The following is a 14,165-nucleotide window of genomic DNA, read 5'->3' on the forward strand; positions in this document are numbered from 1 at the left end:
TGCAATGTGAGGTGGGATACAAATATGTATTCAATTTGTATTAGTGAAAGTTCTCTTGTATTCAACCTCCAGCACCCCTTCACCCTCCTAATTTTTTTTTGAGAACTACTGCTCTAGACTTTTGATGCTTCTAGACTTCTCTTCATTTATAAAGTTTCAACAAGTGCTAGGTAATGTATAACGGTGGCATCATGCATCCCCAGAGTTTGCCATGTATCTAGACGGTAATAAGACCAATACCAGAGATGCTCCAAGATGAATATTCTCCAGAGGCATCAGATTTCCACCCCCAACTTTTCCTTTTCAATATTTTATGATCTAAGATTTCACATAAGAGCAGGATTTTGAGAAAGGAAAGGCAGCTAAAAGCTCCTGTTACTTGGATCTCAAGGGAGCTGCTTTACAAATCACTGCATTGCATGCGAAATGCCATCCTGCTTCATATCGGGCCAAAAGGTCTTTTGACAAGGACTCACAATTCAGTTTCATCTGATTAAGCTGTCCTCCTCTGAAGCAAGCACTTCTGAAGCCCCGAACATCACCATTTATATCTAACACTCCTGGTCTCTCAGGATCAGAATTCCTTTGAACTGGAGAATCAATCAATGAATGTTACCTTGGTGGTTTATTTAAAGACAATTTTGTTGCTGGCATGTTATCTTAGTTCTGTGCAAATACTGTGTGATAGGTAACTCCTCTGATCTTACCGCTTCCCATTTTATACCCAGTTCTTCCTTTTCAAACCAAAACTCTCACGGGAATTGATGGTTTTGTTACAACTGCAGAACCACCTCCCTGTGGCCTTATTTACATGTCACTTTAAACCATATTTAAATTAAGCTATGGTTTAATGTGAATGTGCTATGTATTGATAGGTGTTTTGCTCCTTCTCCACTCCTTGCTGCACTGTCAGGAAGTAAGCCATGGTCTTCCTGAACCCAGCTTTGTGATTTATTTTCCCCAAACAAACCATGAGTGTTAAACCAACCAATGAATTTTGTTTTATCACTTGTGAATGTTTGGAGACATATGAACCATGAGTGCAGGTTCAGATGTAAACACTAAGCCAAACCATGGCTTACTTCCCACCAGCAGCAGGAGCAGGGGAGGGGACCAAAGTGATGTGCAAACAAGATCAATGTGTTTTAGCAGCACCCATGTTCTGTGAGTCTCTATAATCAACAGGGGGAAAATTGTGTCCCAGGGGCTATAACAGTAGTTTTAATATGAAATTTTCTTTCAGCATACAGAATTTTGTTAGAAGTGGGAAATGGAAGGATGGCTAAGATCCTTCTACAATGTTTGCTCAAAGTGAAATCCCTTTAACAAAACACCCCTTGTAAAGTTCAAATGAGGATTAATTTAAAGCTTGCAACTTTCACCCACTGCATGGCTTCCTATTCATCCCAGCTGAGGGATTAGTAATTGCCCCCTTGAATATGTTCTCTGAATTGCCTGAATGTCAGTTTCTGTTCCCAGTGAGGTTTTCATTATTGATACAATATTTTTTTAAGTAGTTAAATAGTATGATGAAATAGCTCTTCTGAAGATAAATTGGAAAATAAAACAATGAGAGAAAATCAATAATTAAAGTCTTCCTCTGCCCACTCACTCATGGGCCCAGAAACAAACATAGGGTAATTGAGGGAGGCTATTGAGGGGGCAGTTAGTCATTCGCCAGCCTGACAGAATTGTCAGGGTGCACAATCCTTGACTTGCCTCAGCTACATTTGCCTTGCAGGCAAAGAGCTGTCAGAGAGCTGTCAGGATGTGTGATCCTCCTTGCCTGCAAATGCAGCTGGCTGAAGCAGGCATGGGAGAAACCTCCTTCTGAGGAGTAGGTATTCCCTAACTCACCTTAGCCACTTAGTTTGTAAGCAAGGAGCATTGCATGGCTTGACAGAGCTGTCAGAGTGCACAAACTGCCTTGCCTGAAAACACAGCTAGCTGAGGCAAGCCCAGAAATCCCTCTCTGAGAGTTTCTCCAGGGCTTGCTCCACTTTTCTCTGCAGGCAAGAGAATCATAGCTCTGACAGTTTGCTAATCCCGGGCTGCAAGAGCAACCCACCATCTTTGGAAAGCAGAGTTTGGACCACAGGCACATGTCCCAAGCTCAGGCTGCCAGGTGGTGGTGTCTGGTTGCCCATTGTGACTGGTAGGGCAGAAGGCAATGAGACCAGCAAGTAGGTGGAGCCAGACCCAATGATAGGCAGAGCCAGCTAACTCTAGTTTTGTCCCCACCCTCTTCCCTTCTATGCTCAGGAAGAGGAAGATGACGGGCCGCATGATCCCTTGGACAGATAGTATGTGAGAAGGCAGGCAGGCGGGACCTGGCCAAGGGCTAACTCAAGTTGGTGGGGCAGTGCCCCATTTTCCCGAATGTACCAGCCTCCACTGCTTATAGGAATGGCCGGTGGATGTCTTTTGCAGATAGCCTTGGGAATGCTTGGTCTATGAGTGAATCTTTGACAGGGTTTTGCTGGACCAAACCTGGAACCTGAAGTTTCCTTGGAGGAGGAGGAGGAGGAGGACCCCACTGTTACACTGTGAGACCCCAAAGGACATCACTGCTCCATGACCGGAGGCCACTGAACCAACTTCCTGGATTCCTGGCTGGTTCCCAGCCATGTTTGTTTCCCTCTAGAACCACAAGAGCAGAGGATATTGTGCACCAGGAGGAGCATCATGGCCACTACCAAAGTGCTTGGCTAGCAGCAGACACGGCAACTCAGGAGGAGGGGGAAATACATGGAAGCCCCTACTCAGATCAGGAACTGGCTGAGAACCAGGCTGGGAAGGGGGGTACTTTCTGCTCCTCTATAAACTCCCTGTCTTTGGTCGCACCCACACCACACATTTAAAGCACTCTTGTACTACTTTAACAGCCATGCCTCTCCTCACACACCTATAACACCCAACACCCTTTTTAAACTACAATTCCTAGGATTCTCCATGGCTGCTGAAGTGATGTAAGAGTGTTTTCAATATATGATGTGGATGTGACATCATTGCTGAAGCAACGGCTCCAAGCTCCAGCCTGCCTGAAGCAGATTGGCATTTAATCACATAAAAGGGGAATGTGGGGGGATCTTCCATAGCCCTAAATAAATTGTTTCATGTTTCTTAATTTCTTAAGGTCAAGGTGAGTTTCCTTGTAAAGAAAGTGCTAGGACAAATATCTCATTGCTTAGAAATATAGATTGAACATGATAGAATGCAAGTTTGCAATGAAGTATTAGTTCACAGGGGAGGGAAGCAGGCGGCTCTTCACTCTTGGCTCATTCTTTGTTGGTACCATGTGGACTGATTTTTTAAAAAAACTAGATTGACTTTAAGAGTGTTATGCCATTTAGCTTTCAGTTCTCTAAATACCTCTATTGACCTGGGTTTGCCACCAGCAGAATCTCCAAGTTCACACAAGCAAAGGCAAAGAACTGTTCTTTTTCTACCAAAACCACCCACAAGGTTTTTAAAGCTCTTTCTGGGCAAAGAAAGGTGTTTGAATAAATTGACAGTGCTTGGAGGTGTGCCCCCCCCAAAAAAAAAACAGTCTAAGGGCTTTAAAAAAATAAAATAATCGCACATGGAGCCTTTGTGCAGGGTTCCCATTCAACCCCCGTACCGATTCCCATAGGATCTGAAGCTTTTACAAACCCTTTGCCATGAGAATGATCATTCTGCTGTTGTGATTTATCTTCAGTTTCTATGACTTGTTTATATGTTGAGGCATTCTCTTGGCATGCTGAGCTCATCCACCATTTTGTTCTTAAGAATTTATTTCCAACAGGCAGGGAGGCACACTGTGAAATCGCTCACGGAGACGTCACGTTTGTTCTCCCTTGTTTTGTTGTTCTCAGTTGGAAGAGAGAGAGAGAGAAATAAAGCCATTCAAACTGAGTGGCTGCTTGCTCTGTGTGCACATGCAAAAAAGCAGCATGGTGGTTTCCACGCTTCCCTCTGTGCTTTCACCTGCTCTGCCTTCTTGCCCAGCAACTGTTGTGCACAATGCAATGCAAAGCTACAGTCCATGTTTATAGTAACCATAGCCACCCACAGCAGGAAGTAGCAGCAGGTTTCTTCTTTCTCTGTGGCTGATGCTGGATGGTGCTCATGTCCAACAAAGGTGAAGGGATGTATTACCCCTAGCAATGGGAAAGAGTAATACCTTCTACTGTTTGAATATCCATGTAGTGCTTACTAACTGACACACAGATTTTCAGGCAACAAACAGCATATGAGGCAAAGATGAGAAAGTGCCTCGGGGGGTACTTTGCCTTCATACCTGAGGGAAGAAGCAGTTTAGCTGGATTCTTTATATTATCCTGACAGCCAGGTCTACTAGGTGTTTGCCATCCACAATTTGTAGTCTGCTACAAAAGTATGCAAAATGGAAAACTTAATGTTTTGGGTTCTCCTCGAAAAGCTCCATCTAGTTCAGTAATCTGCTCTCACAGTGGCCAACCAGATGCCTATGGGAAGCTCATAATCAGGACCTGAGTGCAATTTAATTTATCAAAAATAAATAAATCAAGATTTACCACTTAGGATCTCCTGCATTTTATAGGAATTTTTGCATTCAACTTTAATAACAGAATCGCAGAACTGTAGAACTGGAAGAGACCCCAAGTGTCATCTAGTCCTACCTCGTGTTGCAGAAATCACAGCTAAAAAATACTTGACCATTGACCATCCAATATCAGTTTAAAAACCTCCAATGAAGTACAGTGGTACCTCGGGTTAAGTACTTAATTCGTTCCGGAGGTCCGTTCTTAACCTGAAACTGTTCTTAACCTGAAGCACCACTTTAGCTAATGGGGCCTCCTGCTGCCGCCGCGCCGCTGGAGCATGATTTCTGTTCTTATCCTGAAGCAAAGTTCTTGACCTGAAGCACTATTTCTGGATTAGCGGAGTCTGTAACCTGAAGCATATGTAACCTGAAGCGTATGTAACCCGAGGTACCACTGTAGAGTCTGCCATCTCCCAAGCTTGGTTAGGAAATGCAATGGATCAGGAGGCAGAGAAGAAAGTCTGGATGCCTACAAAATGTTTACAAAATGAATTAAATGGCACTCTAGAAATCTATTATGGTGATCACGATTGTGATTTTTTTGTTTTTAAATCAGAGAGTGTGTTACAGCAGAAAGATTTTACAGCAGTATTGTTAGGGAGCCATACCAATTAGGAAGCAGAGGACTATATGAAGACACCACCTAAGCAGTTCTTCTTGTTAATTTGCTCCACTGGGTTCTCAAAACACCTACATTTTGCAAGAGGTAATGATGCAGGACTCTACCCCTGCTTGATTACATCAAACCTCAACTCATAATAAGGGAGCCAAATAGAAGTTAATAAAGTACTTTATACAGTGTCTGATCTTCATCATAAGGGATAAAGCACACTGTGAAGCCAATTCCACAACTACCTTGCATAGTTGTTGTCTAAGAAGGGATTTTACACCCAGGCAGGTTTTCAGGTATTTCAGCGGGGGAATAGATGAGTAAATTGTTTTGCTCTGGAAAGATGCTCAGAATGCAGCAAACTCTCCAGTAAAACTTTCATGGGGATTTTGATGTGGCAGGCTTAGTGCTCACACATGACAAATGAATAATCCATGGATTTGAAAAATTTGTTCATCTTCATTGACATGCTGCTCTAGTCCTACACAGAAATTTCTGATACAGTCTGTTAGGTCAAATATCAGCATTTCAAGAAGTCTTTAGATATAGATTTACATGACAGATCCAAATAAGATAGTTAATCAGATAACAACATGCAGCCACAGAATGAGAAACAAACAAAGTGGTTCTGCATCTATCTCAATATTCTTTTTCATAGGCTGTTATTGATTGATTTGAGAATGTTTCAGAAATGAGATATGCAAACTTGGTAGCATCATAAGATACAGGCTTTATAAAACAAAAAGACAGAACCATACAGAGTTGAGAAATGCTTTGTGTGCTCCCATGCCACACTGTAACAGCTCTGTTCCCCTCTATTCAACCCTCTACACCGCTTATAGAGGTACTCATGCAAAGTGTATTTACCACACATTGCTATAGTATTCACTGAATGCTGCACCAGCAACCAGCACCAGCAGTTACCTGAGAGATCACTTCTCCTCTATCAAGCACCCCATGACGACTGATCTTCTGGGGAGGCCTTGCTGGTAGTGCCATCTGCCAGGTAAGCTTGAGAAGCTATAATTAGATAGCAGGCTTCCACCCCAGTTATGGAAATCAGGTTGACAGCAAAACTGGTAAGTTTAAGACGCCAAGTGAAAATGTATATTTTTTGACAGGTCTATGAAACATGTCTGGAGCACAGATTTTAGATAACTGATGGGTTTTTTTGTAAATTATTTTACTATTTGATTGATAATATTTTACTTTTGGCTTATCCTGAGGTCTTTATATCCATTATAAAAAGGAATGGACAACACAATGCCTGTGTACCCATTACTGTTTACTCTGCATCCAGTACATTTCCTCCACTGGCTTTAGAAGTGGTGGACCCAAGATGCTAGCCATAATCCATATCTATACTGCATCTGTCCTGTTTCTTACAATATACTGCCTTTTGACGAGGGTGGCGCTGTGGTCTAAACCACAGAGCCTAGGGCTTGCTGATCAGAAGGTCGGTGGTTTAAATCCCCATGATGGAGTGAGCTCCCATTGTTCGGTCCCAGCTCCTGACCACCTAGCAGTTCAAAAGCACGTCAAAGTGCAAGTAGATAAATAGGCACCACTCCAGTGGGAAGGTAAACGGCGTTTCCGTGTGCTGCTCTGGTTCACCAGAAGCGGTTCAGTCATGCTGGCCACATGACCTGGAAGCTGTCTGTGGACAAACGCCGGCTCCCTCGGCCTATAGAGCGAGATGAGTATGCAACCCCAGAGTTATCTGCGACTGGACCTAACAGTCAGAGGTACCTTTACCTTTAATGTGTACACAGCTACTGCAGTATCATGCTTTATGTACACATTCACTCCTCTGCACAATTCAATTATATAGAACAGCAGTTGGGAATTTTTCTCATCCCAATGGGACTACATTTCCTAGTGAGCAATCTTCTGGGAGCCACACACCAGTGGTGGGTGGGGACAGAGGCAACATAGGCAGAGCAATAAATACGGCTCTTAACTTTGTGCGGTAGGCTTGACTGTAGTCACACTAAAACTCAGATGTTTCTATATATGCACACATATTCTTAGCTCTTGATTTTCCATCCAGGCAAGAAAAAGCCCAGTCTGAAGCTGGAGAGATGGCCTGGGAATGATGTGTGCTGTGGGAAGAGTTCCAGGCATTGGATAATGAGGTCTAGAGGGCTGCATTCAACTCTTAATACTGAATTCCACACTCCTGATACAAACCTGCTTATTCTGAGCCAGACTCAGATATTGAGTCAGTGCTGGTTATGTTAACTGGCAAAGTCTTTTAGTATTTTAATGTAGGAGTCTTGGAAATGTCAGGGACTGAAACTAGGGCCAGGAACCCATTTGGAAGAAAGGCAGACAAATAAATAAATAAATAAATAGAGGTGCATGCAAAGCATTGCTCTATTACTATCTGCAACCCTTTCCCAAAGTAGGGGATACACTCTGGGGTACCAACAACATATATGATCTCAGGAAGTGCGAGAAATTGAGATAAACCAGAAAGATTAAGAAGTTCTTTCTCCCATGAAACTGTGCCACTGCACATCAAGGCATCTGCATGACTCAGACTAATTCTACGGCTGCCCTCACGTCTAGAATAAACAAGAAAGGTAACTGGAATGAGCTGAATTTGTGAGCTCTGTGAGTTCATTGGATATACATCTGTCACTCTTCCAAACTACTAATCAGCTGTGCCCTTGAAAACTAGGCAGAGGATTAATAAAATATCTTTAATCGTTTCAAACTATTTCTCAAAAAAAAAAAAAGAATTGCACGTGCTTCAAAGTTAGAGGCAAAAGAGAAGGTTAGTAAAATACGATAGCATAAAACAAACATACATAAAACGGTCATTAAAGGAACTGAACAATCAGAGTACCTGCCACTGAACTAAGGTTATAGAGCAGCAAACAAATTGTCTTTAAATAAACCACCCAGGTAATACCATTGATCCCTCAGTTCAAAGAAATCCCAGTCCCTAGGGACTATCTATAAATACTGCTGTTCGGAGCATCAAAACTGTTTGCTTCAAAGAGGTTAGCTTAAGCGGATGAAACAATTCTGAGTCCTTGTCAAAAGACCTTTTGGCCTTTTAAAAAGTAAGACAGAATTTGGTATGCAATGCAGGGATTTGTAAAGTCCCTTAAGAAGTACAGGCTGAAGCTCTTGGCTCCTTCAAGCTTAGTAGATCTGGGCTTTCTGCTGAAGGTGGAGCTCAGCAAGACAATTTGCAGAAAATACTATACCTTGACACCAAGCACAAATGAATAAGGGGAAAATAAAATAACAGAATACAAGCAGCTCTAGATGAAACAAGTTTTCTTTAGTGGCGGACTCGTTTTCAGATATGTATAATATCTGAGAGAAGTAGGCGGGACTGATAAAAGTGAGAGTCAATGATAGGAGTACTGCTGGCATATAAAACAAGGGGAGGGAAACTGTGAGCCTTTCAGATGCCATTGGGATCCAACTACCATCAACCCTGCTTAGCATGGTTGATGGTCAGGGATGATGGGAGTCATAGTCTAACTCCCCTGCTGTAGAACCAGCAGAAGGATCAAATATAAAGCAAAGAAAAAAGCTGACACTGTGGCCTTCATGAGGGCAGCAGGTTGGTTTCTCACTAAGGAGCCCAAAGCCCTGAGGGATAAAATTAGTTGAGGTTCATTCAGACAGTATTCTGTATCTTTGGTTCTCTGAAAGGGAGGCTAAACATCTGGACTCTTTACCTGCAAATCTTGTATCTCACGGGCAGGGCTTTTTTTCAGCTGGAACTCACTGGAACTCAGTTCTTGCACCTCTCAGGTGAGTGCTAAACCAGGGAGACATTCGTGCTGAGTTCCGGGACTTTCCCCCCCTAGAAAAATAGCAGTGTTCATATGAAGCGCTGATGCAGTGGTACCTCAGGTTAAGTACTTAATTCCTTCCGGAGGTCCGTACTTAACCTGAAACTGTTCTTAACCTGAAGCACCACTTTAGCTAATGGGGCCTCCTGCTGCCGCCGTGCCGCCAGAGCACAATTTCTGTTCTCATCCTGAAGCAAAGTTCTTAACCCGAGGTAATATTTCTGGGTTAGTGGAGTCTGTAACCTGAAGCGTATGTAACCTGAAGCATATGTAATCCGAGGTACCACTGTACAGCAAAAATTACTAACATAAGAGTGTGTGAACATTTTTGGCAGTACCATAATGGAAAGGTTTTTCCTTTTCTGCTCGCTTTGCAAAAAATAATAATAATTGCATATGAATTGACATGACTGTCAATTCATCTGAGTGATATAATCACAACACTGAATCTGATTGGTTACACAATTATGACAGCCCTATTCACAACTACTTGTGCCATGCTTTCAGCCCCACCCTGGTGTTTCTTTCAGTAACCACACATGTTGTACATGTTTATGTGAGAAGACCAGTGTGTGAGCTGATCCTCATGAGCTCAGGCTCTGCCCAGTCAGGAATCTTGATTAGAAAATGACACAATGTCAATGGCATGGCACCACACTCCTTGCTCAACACACTTATGCAGCTTATGCCATTCATACAGTTAAAACAAGAACAGTGTTCTTCTCAACATCTGATCTCTGTGCGATTTCTGTCCGGGTGGGATCAATCGCTCCCAGGGAAAATGGTACCAAAGCTGTGGTGCCACAGCAAATAATTGTGCCAACCAGGATTTTTAAAATGTTAATGTTTACACGATCTAAGCAGTTTTGACTGCCGGAGATTACAGTTTGCCTCTACCACAAAATCAAAACTGCAGAATATTTGATGCAGGACTAGTTAAAATTCACCATTCGAAATTGCAATGTGCCTGATAATGCTGAAGCCCACTTTCCACACACATCATTTCCTTTTAACAGACATTAAAAGGGGGAAAAAATCTTATTAAACTTTATTGTACTCAATAAACATGAGTTCTTAGCCTAACAAACAGATGTGGTTTAAGGCTAAGAGATAGGCTTTGTATGGCTTAAATATTTGCATGTATCAATTGTTTGGGAGAGATAGGGAAGGCTGAATCCCAGTGGAAAGATGTGAGCAGGGAGGATAAGCAGAATGCTAAGTAGCATCATCCCCACATCTCGTCAGTATGTGTATGATCTCTAATTATCACTGTATATATACACAGTGGTGGAAGTAAAGCCAGGTGCTGTAACCAAGGTTTATTTATTTATTTACTTTGGCGGGGGGGGGGGAGATAGCGAGAGAGACTCAATCACTGATATTTTTATTTATAGAAGAACATTTTTCACACAACACCCAGGACAAATATTATTCACGTAAGAGCCATTAGCAGGCTATCCAATCCCCCCCCACACACACCCGCTCTTACCTTAAGCTCATTCCTTCAGAGGAAAAAAAATGACCCTTTTCTGTCTAAAAGCAAAGACTTCAATTGAGACAGCAATGTTCTCTGACAGACATGAGTTCTGAATACTAATTCTCAGCTACCATTCAGAGCTCATTAGTGTGGGGCTACATTTTCTAAACAGCACTGTATGTCTTAAAAGTCTACAACCTTGCACTAAAAGCCAAGAAAATTACATAGTTTCGAATGCCAGTGTTTAAAAGATATATATAGAAAGAGAAGAAAAGAAAAGGAACCCTGAAGTGTCATACGTAGAATTCTGCCTTTGGACAGAGCTGCTATGACAAGACTTATAATTTTACAGTATCATGAAAACCCTTCTGGGTGCAGATTCTATTATATTTTATTGCTCCCAAGTTCAGTGAAGCTCCTTAGAAAGAGCATTTTACTAATCAAGCTAATGGTAAATCTGGGAAACCTCATATTAATTTGTATTGTTTGTTAAGCATATAGATGCTGACTAAACAACTGACTACTGTTTACTTCCACAAGATACCTCCTAGGCAATATTTGCTTTTATATCTCTTCCTTTATTTAATTTGCCACAGCAAGGAAAGGAGTTCAGGGAATGAACAAAAAATTCACTGTAAAAGCTTAATTGCGCACCACCCACCAGCTGATTGCACCTGCAGAATGGTTGTAAACTTCCAGTCTTTTATTAACAGGGGTGTATATTCAAGTCCATTAGGATGCATTGCATTGCCCTTGCCAAAGCTTTCAACCTTTTCTGACACACAGTATTTGCTCATTTAAAAAATAATTGCCCCAGTTCTTTCTTTTTTCTTTCTTTTTTGCTAGGGCTGCTTTGGTTTTATACTTCAGGGATATTTTGCTTGCTGTTGTTGTCATTGTACTACTACTACAAGCAGAATTTGTTTTGAGAAGTACAGCCTTTTCAAGGAATTCAGTGGACATAAGTCAAGGTGCCTGATTTGTTCCTGTCAATATTTGATAAGGAATCTGAGGGCTAAATTAGACATGGCATTAATTTTCTGACTCCAATTCGTGTGCACGGTTTTTGTTATGTAAATGGGAATTATTGGGAAGTCTGGTCATGGAGCGGGGCGGGGGGGAAGAGAGAGAGAAATGATCTCTTTCCCTTTCTGAAATAGTCCTAGACAAAATAAAATAATAAAACCTGTCCCAAGCTGGTGTTTGCTAGGATTGTACAAAAACTTCAGACAAAGTCATATCCTCACTTTGATGACCTTCAGGACACCTCAGAATTTGAGGTGACCTGGGTCCAAGGTGGTACACGGCAAAATGGAAATGATCCAAGATTTTGGAACCACATCATAAGGGGGTTTTAAACTTTTTTTCTGGCAATCTGATATATTTTTGAACCCCCAACAAACTCCCCATAAGTATAAAATGCCAGGGAGGGTGGATGGGGGCACTGGCAGAGGAAGAGGAGTGCGGGGGGAGCGCACCTGCCTGCTCTCCGCCCCCCGGTGCCAGAGCATGAAGCTCCTCCACTGGATGGGGGGTACAGTTCTGTGACTGAAATATCTAGCTCACAGCATTTTCAAGGTTTTTTCTTTTTGCTTTTAGCTGTAGCACTTCTGATGCTGAAGGCACATATCAGAAGATTCTCATTGCTCTTGATGATCCACAGCTTACTGGGAGATGGGGCCTGTACTGCGTTTCCACATACTGAAATAAGTTCTGTCCTCCGTAGTTGCTCCCCAACACACTTGCTCGGTACCCAGTTTGGTAGGCAGCCTGGGGAGCCTTGACTCTAACTCAGGGGTGGGGAACCATTCTCAGGCCAAGGACCACATGTCCTAATAGTCAGTATTGTGGGGGCCACATGCCAGTGGTCAGTGCAGTTGAGGCCAAAGGTAGTAACGCAATTAATGCAAATTTTACATCATTGCTACTTTCTCCACACATAGGCGCTACCCTCTCCATCCTCCCTCCAGGCAAGCAAGAAGCATTATCAGAGTTCAAGGATACATTTCAGCTATGCAAAAACACTCAAGAAGGGCATGAAATAGGGCCAGTAGGGGAGTTGTATGGAGAGAGAAGAAGAGACTCAAGAATCAGAGAGAGATGCTTGGATCGCAGCCTTTATCCCCCGGACCTAATGTTCCCCATTCCTACTCTAACCCATATTTTAATTTGCCATAGTTTTCTTTTGCATGCCCCCATGTCCACCCCATCCCCAGGTTTCGGACACAATCATTCAGCACACTCAAAATCAAGCTTCAACACCAACACTGCACTTTTCTCCCAGTGTTGGCTCAGACTCCACAAATTTAAAGTGCATGACTTCCCCCCAAAGAACCCTGGGAAGCATAGTTGGTTAAGCATGCTGAAAATTGTAGCTCTGTGATTTGTAAACGACAGTTTTCAGGATTATTTGGCTGAAGTCATGTGCTTTAAATGCATGGTATGCACACAGCCTTAGTCCTGATATTGTAAGCTGCTCCAAGAGCCCTTTGGCTAAATAAATAAATAAATAAATAAATATGCCTCAAATAAATGTATATATTTTAGAAGAAACAAAGCTATTTCACTAACATTATGGAAGACTTTATATTTATGCCTTTGTGAAGTTTAGGCAAATACTCTGCCTGGAATCGATGGCTATTAGATGGATTGACGGATACTGTGTTTGAAAATAAATGATAATTCTCCTTTGCATTGCTAAATCTTGATGACCCCTGGATGGAATTCAGAATGTGGGTGTTTCAAAACCTTTTTTTATTATTATTAAATGATAGTTTTATAGCAATTCATTGTCCAAAGAGACCTCTGAAACAACACTTCTGTTGCCATCTCTGAATTTAGAACACACAATTTTTATGTTATGATACACTAGTACAGGAGGAGAGATTGCTATGTTTTGCAAAGCAGTGCCTGATGTCTCTCCCTCCATTTCAAATTAATAAACTTGGCACAGCACAGCCATTATGAAGATCATACATTTCCAACTAGAAGCCTGGGGACAGGTGCAATAAGTAGCTAATATCTGTTCCTGGCTAGCGTCAAAGAAATGGAAGAGGGAAAGTCAGAGCAATCATTCTTTTAAAGGCAATCCATTGGCCAGAGACCTCAAAAACAACATTTCTATTGCTGTCTCTGAATTTAGACCACACAATTTTTTAGTTTACAACTGAACCTTTAGACTGCTTTAGAAAATGCTTGAAGCTGTTTCGCTTCAATTGCTATAACATAATGCCGTAAAAAAGAATCATGGAGCATTCCTGAAAGAGCTTGAAACATGGCAGAATGCTCAGTCTGTTTCAAACCTATTAGAAGAGTTTAAGACAACATAAGAGCGTTTTTATTCTAACATACAAGACTCCTTCCCCAACTAGCAAGGTTATTAAAATGTGGGAAAGCTGGAGTAAGGCATGAGTTATCAGAATAAGTTTTTTGGGATGCTCTTGTGCCAAATTTTTAGTTCACAAGAAGAAGAAGAGTTTGGATTTGATATCCCACTTTATCACTACCCGAAGGAGTCTCAAAGCGGCTAACATTCTCCTTTCCCTTCCTCCCCCACAACAAACACTCTGTGAGGTGAGTGGGGCCCGAGAGACTTCAGAGAAGTGTGACTGGCCCAAGGTCACCCAGCAGCTGCATGTGGAGGAGCGGAGACGCGAACCCGGTTCCCCAGATTACAAGTCTATCACTCTTAAC

General features: G+C 42.1%; 1 protein-coding gene across 1 annotated transcript in view; it reads right to left on the reverse strand.

The window, feature by feature from the left end:
- LOC310761612 (uncharacterized protein) overlaps positions 1–8,988 on the reverse strand; it is a 350,577-nt gene extending 341,589 nt beyond the window's left edge. Inside the window, exon 1 of the transcript XR_014547571.1 lies at positions 8,872–8,988. The gene's annotated coding sequence lies outside the window, so the exon portion shown is untranslated. The remainder of the gene's footprint in view (positions 1–8,871) is intronic.
- Between the last annotated feature and the right edge of the window lie 5,177 nt (positions 8,989–14,165).

The sequence above is a fragment of the Podarcis filfolensis genome, assembly GCF_964270895.1.
Source record: "Podarcis filfolensis genome assembly, chromosome: 4".
Classification (NCBI taxonomy): Eukaryota; Metazoa; Chordata; class Lepidosauria; order Squamata; family Lacertidae; genus Podarcis; species Podarcis filfolensis.